The sequence below is a fragment of the Psammomys obesus genome, unplaced genomic scaffold (assembly GCF_907164565.1).
Source record: "Psammomys obesus unplaced genomic scaffold, mPsaObe1.curated_primary_1811, whole genome shotgun sequence".
Lineage (NCBI taxonomy): Eukaryota > Metazoa > Chordata > Mammalia > Rodentia > Muridae > Psammomys > Psammomys obesus.
The window spans coordinates 62,778-72,294 of record NW_026596091.1 but is presented as its reverse complement, the minus strand read 5'-3'; the positions used below and the strand labels follow the sequence as shown (position 1 = coordinate 72,294).

General features: G+C 45.3%; 1 protein-coding gene across 1 annotated transcript in view; it reads right to left on the bottom strand.

The window, feature by feature from the left end:
- Syn3 (synapsin III) overlaps positions 1-8,136 on the bottom strand; it is a 501,244-nt gene extending 493,108 nt beyond the window's left edge. The window contains exon 1 of the mRNA XM_055627972.1: positions 8,053-8,136. The gene's annotated coding sequence lies outside the window, so the exon portion shown is untranslated. The remainder of the gene's footprint in view (positions 1-8,052) is intronic.
- Positions 8,137-9,517: the final 1,381 nt, after the last annotated feature.

The window sequence follows — 9,517 nt, the reverse complement described above, 5'->3', positions numbered from 1 at the left end:
AAGGAAGGAAGGAAGGAAGGAAGGAAGGAAGGAAGGAAGGAAGGAAGGAAGGAAGGAGAGAGCGAAAAAGAAAGAGAAAAAGAGAGAGAGAGAAAAGAAAAGAAGAAAAGAAAAGGAAAAAAAAGAAAAGAAAAAAAGAAATCACAACTCTGCTGGTGTTCTCTACCCTCTGATAGCCCAGCCTGACCAGCCGGAGAATGCTCCAAATTCATTTAGGCAAACTGGTAACTCAGGGGTTAGAGACCTTAAGGTTCCTGGAAAGTGAGATAAAAACCTCTGAGAGCATTCAGCAATCTCTAAAGAAATCTTAACCTATAGTTTGCTGAGGCAGAGCACTAAGGAGGGAGCATAGACAATACAAGGGAAGGGCCTGCTTTATAGCTGGATCCTTGGCACACTAGCTTCCATCCTGGCTTGATTCCCAAAGCAAAGCCTTTATCTTTAGGGAGCATTTGACAGAAAACTACACCAAGAAAAAGCCTGTTTCCAGCTCCTCCTGAGCACAGTGCCCTAGCAGCACCTGACAGCACTATGTGTACTTTAGCAAACAGACCCAAAAAGGAAGACTTGTCTTACTGAAATCACAATGCAGGCAAGTGGCAGCCATCGGCCGGAACTTGTCCCTAACCGCCCCCCCAACCTAGGGCTATTTGTTCCCCCTACCCAGATTCTTTCCCTTCACCTCCCCTGCCCACTCCATCTTCCAGATCCTTGGGCTCACCTCCTAGTTCTGAGGATCCCGCCAGGTTGAACAATGCTCAGAAGCAGGTGGCTGTTAAACAATTCACTGGGAGCATGTGGAGCCTTGCCCATCCCAGGTGGCAAAGAGAGGCTACAGCCCTGCAAAGGGCTCTCTTTCATCTAAAGAACAACTCCTCCTTTTCCTCCTCCTCCTCCCCATCTTAGGTCCTCCTCTGTAGTACTACTGGAACATGTGCTCTACTTGGGAGGGAGGCAGGAGGTGAGTATGGCTTTTATTGGAAAGCAAATGCCAACAGTATACTGAGCTCTGCTATATCTTCACACTTAGGAGAGGAAGAATGTGAGAGAGAGAGAGGTGGGGGGAGAGACAGAATGATAATGATTAACCCCTGAGCCCCAGCTCTGCTGCTCAGTGAAGCCAGAGAAACAATACACTTAACCAATGAAGTGCCAGCCATAGGCATTACATCACCAGCGAGCCCCCTCATTGGCTAATAATTCCTAAAAGGCAAAATCTTATTTCTAGATGCTTAACCCCTTCCTACTTATCAAACAAAAAAGGATTTGGTTTATAACTGTGTTTTCCAAACTTGTTTTTTTTTTTAAATCTGATTTCTCCAAAGAGCTTTCTAAACATGTAGTTTGTAGTGATACACCTCAAATTATCTATACCTTTAGAGGGTGTGTGGCTATCTATTTTAAAAGTATAAAAAACAGGGGACCCATTGCACTCAGAACCCTTCCTTGCCAAGGGCAGTGATATTTTTTTTTTCTGAGAATATATAACATACTCAACATTTACTACCTCTTCTCATTCATGTCCTACCCCAAGTTGTGGACATTATTGGTCCTCTTTCATAAGTAATGGTCATCCAGGCCTCCTGGCAGAGTTCTGCCATTCCAGCTACTCGGGAGGCTGAGACAGGAGGATCATAAGTTCAAGGCTAGCTTGAGCTATACGGAGAGTATCAAAGCAGATGCTGAGATCATAACCAAACTTTGGGCAGAGTACAGGGAATCATATGAAAGAAGGAGAGCTACTAAGACCTGGAGAGGACAGGCGCTCCCCAAGGAGAGCAACAGAACCAAAATATCTGGGCACAGGGGTCTTTTCTGAGACTGATACTCCAACCAAGGTCCATTCTAAGTCCATAACCTAGAACCCCTGCACAGATGTAGCCCATGGCAGTTCAATATCCAAGTGGGTTCCCTAGTAAGGGAAACAGGGACTGTCTCTCACATGAACTCAGTGGCTGGCTCTTTGGCCACCCCCACCCCCCAAGGGAGGAGCAGCCAGGTCACAGAGGAGGACATTGCAGCCAGTCCTGATGAGACCTGATAAGCTAGGGTGAGATGGAAGGGGAGAAGGACCTCTCCTATCAGTGGACTTGGAGAGGGGAATGGGAGGAAATGAAGAAGAGAGGGTGGGATTGGGAGGGAATGAAGGAGGGGGCTACAGCTGGGATACAAAGCAAATAAAATGTAATTAATATAAAAAATAAAAATTTAATGAAAAAGAGGTCTACAGATGGGCTCCATAGGAGAGTACTGGCTTACCCTGCATGAGGCTCTGGGGTCAGTCAATTGCATTGGACAAAAAGAGAACCTGAGTCACTTGCCAACAGCTGGGGCTCACTTTGAAGGCCAGGCTGTTGTACCCTATCTTGATATGCTGTGAAGTTCCCACATTTTTTTAAGCCAGGTCTTACTATATAGCCTCGGCTGTCCAAGAACTTGCTATGTAGATCACGCTGGCCTGGAATTCACAGGGATCCACCTGCCTATAGCTTGAGTGCAGGGATTAAAGGCATGAGCTACTATTCCCGATAGAAGAAGTTCCCACGTAAGCTTAAACCAGGCCATTTGATTGGCATTTTGCATTTGTCTAGAATGGTCTGCAAGGATTCAGAAAATACTGATATGGTTGATGAGCTGGGAATGGCAGAGCCTGAGAACTGAAGAGTTAAAAGAAAAGTGAATTCTCACATAGGTTTATTCAGAGGCACCTAGTCATTCTGGAAATCATTCTCTCTCAAGCTCCCTCCTGTCTCCAAAGCTGGGAGAGATGCCTTCACTATGTGCTTTGCAGGTCCTTGTATCTGGGTGCTGCACTTGCTTGTTTACTAAGCTTGATGAGATTAGAGCTGTGTCTACCCTTTCTACCCACATATGCCCAGAACAGTGCCTGCCATGTATAAATAATCAGTCATGGCTGTCAGGGAGCATGTGACCACTGGGAGAGGCATGTGTTAAAGTTCTAAATGTTATCATCATGCTGTGATAAGAAAGGCAGAGAGCTGGAAGGCTGGAATCCACATAAGTTATCTGTCCAATCTTGGCCATACTGATTGAGATGGGTGGTATATTCTTGATTTCTTTGTCCGAAGAAAGACCACAATACCTTTTTTATAGGCTAGCTATGAGCATCACATTAAAGAATGGTCCAAGATCTCATGTCTTCCTCCATATCCTTTGTCACTAGAATTCACTTGCTTCATGCCTGACACATGAGAACTGATAACAGCCATTTATATCCCAGCCCAGACTTATCTGCTAGAATACAGACCCACATCAAATACATACTCCTCATGAGTATCTGGTGCATTGGGGTAGTCTAGACTCACATGCTGGACTCCCCAAGTCTCCCTATTGTCAAAACACCCATGTCATTCACCTAATCTTTTTTTAAAAAATTGAAGTGACTCTTATATTGTGCAAAGTTAAGCACTTTAAAGCACATGGTTGAGTGGCATTTAGCACCTTCAGACTGTAGACAACCACCACCTCTATCTAGTTCTAAAGTCTCACACCATTGCCCCAAAGGGAATCATTTACTCTTTCTGTTCTCAGGCCCCACTCCTTCTTCTCCTCAGCCTGGGACAAATGCTGATTTCCTCCTGTGTCTGTGAATTAGCATATATGGATACTGACACTGTAGCACCTGGCCTCTTATACCCACATTCTGTGTGTGTATAGGCATGTGTTTGTACACTTACCCTGGAATGCATGTACAGAGGCCATAGATTCACTGTGGATATCTTTTTCTATTACTCCTCACCTTATCTTTTGAGACAGACTCTTTCACTGGGCCTGGAGTTCACTGCTTCTGATAGGCTGGCTAGCCAGCAAGCTCCTGCCCTCTACCTCCTAGTCCTGGGTTCTGTATGCCTGCTGCCACACTCAGCCTTTTTACATGGACGTATGAGATCTGAACTCAGCTCCTCATGCTTGTCCAGTGAGCATTTTACCCACTAAGATATCTCCCTAGCCCCATGTCTGCCTTCTTTCATTTACATTTTTGTAATGTTTACAGGTCCCTTTATACCATAGCATGTTCTATTAGTACTTTGGCTGTTTTATGACTAATAGTTCATCGTGTACATACAGCATACTTCATTCATCCCTTCACCCAGGGATAGATATCTTTCATCCATCCAACCCTAAACCATAAGCTTCACAGTCACCTTCGACCATTCTTTTTTTCTGTACACCTCCAATCTAGTGTAGCAACAAATCCTATCTATTCTATGTCCAAAATATAGTTAAAATCCTTCTGCTCTTTCCCTTTTCTTACATAAGACATCCATATCTCACTCACCTAACTTCTAGTTGGTGTCAAGACTTCATTATTCTCTCTAGTTGTAGCTTCTGGGATATTTTGAAATTATAAGCTATCAACCATTCATTTAATTGTAGTAACTGAGCCCCTTTCTTTACAGAGTTTGCCTCCTAGAGTCAAGACAAAAACAGAAAATCAACAAACACATAGCATTATATCAGGCCATGACTTGGGTCAAAATCCTTCACTGCCTTCAGTGCACTTGGGGTAAATTGCACTCAGCATGCCTCCAAGGGTAAGCAGCTTCAAATGAATCTCAGGTGGCTTGAAGCAACCCTTGAGTGGTGATTCCACTATAGTAGGCTGCATTCCTCTGCCTTATGGTCCACAGGCAAGTTATTCTTTCTGCTTCCTAATCTTAGCATTGCTGAGTATCAGGTATTAGCATAAATCTCTCTCTCTCTCTCTCTCTCTCTCTCTCTCTCTCTCTCACATCACACACACACACACACACACACACACGTTGGGGGAGGGGGAGAGCAAGAAAGAGAGAGAGAGAGAGAGAGAGAGAGTGAAAGAGAAAGATATAGAGAGCTTCCCCCAATGACCCTGTGAAACAGATCTACCATTCATTTTATTCTTCAAGAAACATGTGCTGAGATGGGGGCATAGCTCAGTGGTAAGGGATGTGGCTAGCAAGGATGAATCCCTAGGTTCATTCTCTATACTCCAACCATCCATGCATACACGTAATGAAGAAGTATGTGCTTGCTGGGTCTGCGGAATAAAGCAGCTTTCAGTTGTGTAGTGTAATGAGGAAGACCAACACAGAGAAGAGAATAAAGTTAAAAAGTGCTGTAAAGGGAGAAGGAAAGGCAGGTATCCACGTCACACAGGATAGTCTTTCCAAGAAGGCTGCAAGACACAAAGAGTCACTCAGATAAGCCCCCTGTCCCCTTGTCCTCTGTCTTATCCCAACTCATATTCCAAACAAAGCAATGGTCCATTCTTCAATATTTTCTTTCAAAGGGTTATTATGCAATGGCCACTACTCTCTCTTCCTTAGCAGAGCTGTATCTCCCTGCCTGGGATGGCACCTACTGTTTGGATGGCTCTCCAACAGACTGATTGGATTAATAAGTGGTTGAATTAATGAGTGATTCATCAATGAAAGCATTTCCTAAAGAGTAACAAGTGACATGCTGTGACGGATGCTGTCACTGTTATCTTAATAGGGACTCCATTAACCTCAAAAAACACTGAGATGACTTCAAATTAAGAATAAAAGCACATAACCGTCCATATTTGGGGACAACTGGGAGAGGAGACACATAAATAGCAAGTACTCAGTAGGAATCTGCAGCCATTGGGGTTATTAGTATAGAGCCTCACAGTAATAAATATTGAAGCCCAACATTTACTTTCAAGGGCAGAAAGAAATTAAAAGGGAAGAGAAACTTTCTAAGTGACCTCTATACGTAAGGCCAAAACATCATTTTTCTTCCCAAAGCCATCTAGTTACACAGAGAGTTGATGCTGAGGGGAAAGCTTCAAAGCTTTAAAGCTTTCCACTCCCAGAACAAGATGTTTGTTACCGCCTAATGTCCAGCAGCCAGGAGTGTTGACTGCTTATAGCTCATATTTGAGTCCTTATTTAAAAATGATTTAGCTGAAGGGACACCTAAACTTGTGCTCCTCCTTGGGAGCATTCTGCGCTCACTGGCTGGTTGGCATGGCTTTCAAAAGCCTCAGTGGATGGCTTGAATACTCTTTTCTCCTTCTTCACAGACCAGTGACTGCCTGTGCCTGGTCCTACTACCCCCACTGTGTACTCACTTGAACAGTAAAACAACTTCTCAAGGACTCTTCTACACAGAAATCTTAGCACCAGTTTTGTGTTCATTCCTGTTGCTGTATCACAAAGCAACTTAGGGAAGAAAGGGCTTATTTTAGTTTACAAGTCCAGGCAACAGCCCATATATTAGGGTATGTCAAAGTGGCAGGAACTTGAGGGAGCTAGTCACAGCCACAACCAAGGTGGAGAAAGAATAAATGCATGCCTACTGTTCAGCTCACTTCCTCCATACTTACACAGTACAGGACTGCATGCCAGAAAAAAGCCCTGCTCACCATGGGCTGGATCTTCCCATCAATCACCTTACTCATAAAGGCAGTGTCTGATAGACATGTTTACAGGACAATAAAATCTAGACAATCAATCCTTCATTGGGACTTTTTTTCCTAGGTAATTCTAGGCTGTGGGAAATTAGCAATTAAAAATAACTAGCATAGCATCTCTGACCCTTTAACCAAGGAACCGTGCCTATGACAAGTAGGCACAATGATCTCCTAATACACACATATACATACACACACACAGTTCATAAGGCTGATAATGTCTTTAAGGCAAATAGATAAAGTGGCTTTCTGGTCTCACTTCTGGTGAGCCTTTGTTGTTGTTTTACCACTTTCTATATGGGCTTGCCCCCAAAGCAGCAGCCACGGGGCCCTGAGAGATAGAAAGGCAGAAAGTCCTCACAGTGCCCAAGGATCATAAAGAGAGCACAGACACTCTATATAACGTCCTACGGACTATACCTGATGGCAAGACAGAGGTCACAGCTTCCAAAACCAATATACAATGACACACAAGTTCAGAAGCAAGTGTCCCATGGCAGCATCTCCTTGCCTGAATCCATGCCCAAAAGCCAGACAGTCAGCCTTAAGGGGTTAGAGTCTTTACAGCAAAATTGCCCTAAACCCAGCTTTTTACAACTTACCAGCTTGTGGGTGCCAGCCTCCATCACTGTTCACAGAGCCAGCAGAATGGCCACTGGAATTCCTTCCCAGCCTCCTTCACCCCAGGACAAACTTATAGGCCTGCATATTTAGACCCCTGCACATTTTGGCAAGCCCTTCCACCTTGCAGCTTATTTCCCACCCACAAGTCCTGGTCCTGCTGCGTAATCTGCTGTTTGATTACCTGAGGTTCTGGCTTCTTTCATCTGCACATTAAAAAAAAAAAATCTAACTGAAATTCTTCCTGTCCTTGAAGTCTCTGCCCCCACAGTTTTGGGCTGGCAAACTATCCAGTCTCTCTATAACTGCATTGAATAGCGACCTCCCAGTCTTCCTGGCTGCATCACGACCCACCCACCTCGTGCACTTTGCATTACAGCACACAGCAATCCCTCCTATCATCTCTGTTAGGCCCCATGAACTCCCAAGACTCCTTTCAGGCTGCTAGAGCTGCACATAGTGTCTCTCACTCAGCCAAGTAAGTCGTGAATAAATAACCGGGATGCTGTATCTGTGTTTGTCTCTGTTCCTAGCCTGGCCACAAACCTTCCAGGGTTTCTTCCTGCACCCCAGGATGGCTGGAAATAGGAGCCTGCAAGAGAGATCTGAGCCCCAGACCCAAGGCAACAGGTCGTGAGGGATCTGCAGACATAAAGCAGGTGCTTGGATCCAATACAGAGCACCGGCACTTGCTGTGGTTCTCAGCTTCCCAGAGGAAGCTCTTCCCTGACAGACATCTGAATGTTTGGTTGAAACCTCAGAAGCCATAGCCATCCAAGTTCAGTGTTACACAGAAGCCTGGGACGGGAGGGTGGCGCTCCCGGCCCACGGAACACCCGCATCCCGCCAACACGGAGCACCAGCATCCCGTTAATACAGCATTGAAGCTTATCCGAACTAGCATAGTGCGAGGACCCGCTAGCAGCTCCGGCTCGGAGTGGGTGCTTCCTACGGCCAGAAAACCCACAAAAGTCCATTTTGCTGTGGCTTACCGTGCCAGCTACGGTGGCCTGTAGGTGCCTAGGCCCGGCGCCGCCAGCTACAAGATCCGTTGAGGAGCTGCAGCCGGGGCGCTCTGTAACTGCGCGGCACAGTGCGCGAGCGCCTCTGCTGGGTGCCCAGGCATCCCTGCGCCTCAGAGCCCATTGGCTGGGGAAGTAACGCCCCCGCCCCCAGGCCCGCCCCTCCAGCCCTCCTTTTGGGCCCCATTGGCTTTTCCTCTCCAGCCAGGTAAGGAAAGTTGCTGCTGCAAGTAAGCATTGGTTTTGCTGGCCTCAAGTGGCCAAATGAGGCGACTTTTCTCTATCCCAGGAGGAGTGAGATGCCCCTCAGAGAGTGCAGTTCAGTATCCTAGGAAGCTGTGAGAAAGTCACTGTACCTCCCTGGGCCTTAGAAGCTTTTGAGAGACCAGGCCCGCCAGTTGTCAGCAAATGCCACAGGAGCACAAGCAACAGGGAGCTAAGCTCCTGCCCTGGCATGGGGATGGCACAGGAGTTGGTTACATACAAAAACAGAAACAAAAGATGTCAGCTTGCTGTAAGCCGAAAGGGTTGTGTAGTAAGAACACAAAAGGGATGTCACTAGTATGCCAGGACTGTCTACGGAGGCAATTTGTGAGGTGTGAATTAAGACTACAAAATTAAAAGAAATTCCAGTTTGGAAAAGAAGGCGATCAGGGAAAGCTCACCCTCCAAAGCAGCACAGACTGGGAGGGTGTTTAGCAGGTCTCTGTCTCCTGTGTCATCTCTATTCCTCATGTTCCTTCATAAGGTCAAAGCAGATCTCCCCCTCAAGAATCCTCTTTCCTTCAATATTTTGTTTGATTTTAGAGACAGGGTTTCTCTGTGTAGCTCTGGCTGGCCTGGAACTCTCTCTGTAGACCAGGCTGGCCTCAAACTCACAGAGATCTATCAGTATCTGTCTCTTGAATGCTGGGATTAACGGCATGTGCCACCACAATCAGCTCTAACTGTAATATCTAGAGCCATAACTATAGTTATATTTAAAAAAAAAAAAACTACTGGTGTTCAAATGAATAAGAAAAATGCTTGGAAAAAAATGGAAAGGGGAATTCTTGCCCTGATAGGTTAATCTAAAGAACCTTATATCACTAAGGAAACAAGGAGTGGGGTTTAGATGAGAAGCCAGGCAAATTACTGCACAACTATTCATCTTTTATTGCACTATAAATAAGACAAGGTGCAAATCTGATGCAGGAGAATGTGATGATTTTCACTGAAAATTCAGTGCATGGTAGCCAAAATTTGGTATATATTGCCAAGGGTTTTGCATTAATGATATTTGGCCATCATGCATTGGAGGTCACCTAGCATTTTTCTTTTTATGTACTAAATTCAAATAATGAAAGGGGTCTGCAAACAGTAATCACCTTCAGAAGAGGCAATCTCTTTGCCCCTACTGTTCTCACCTGAGATGGTGTTTAAATTGGAGAAACAA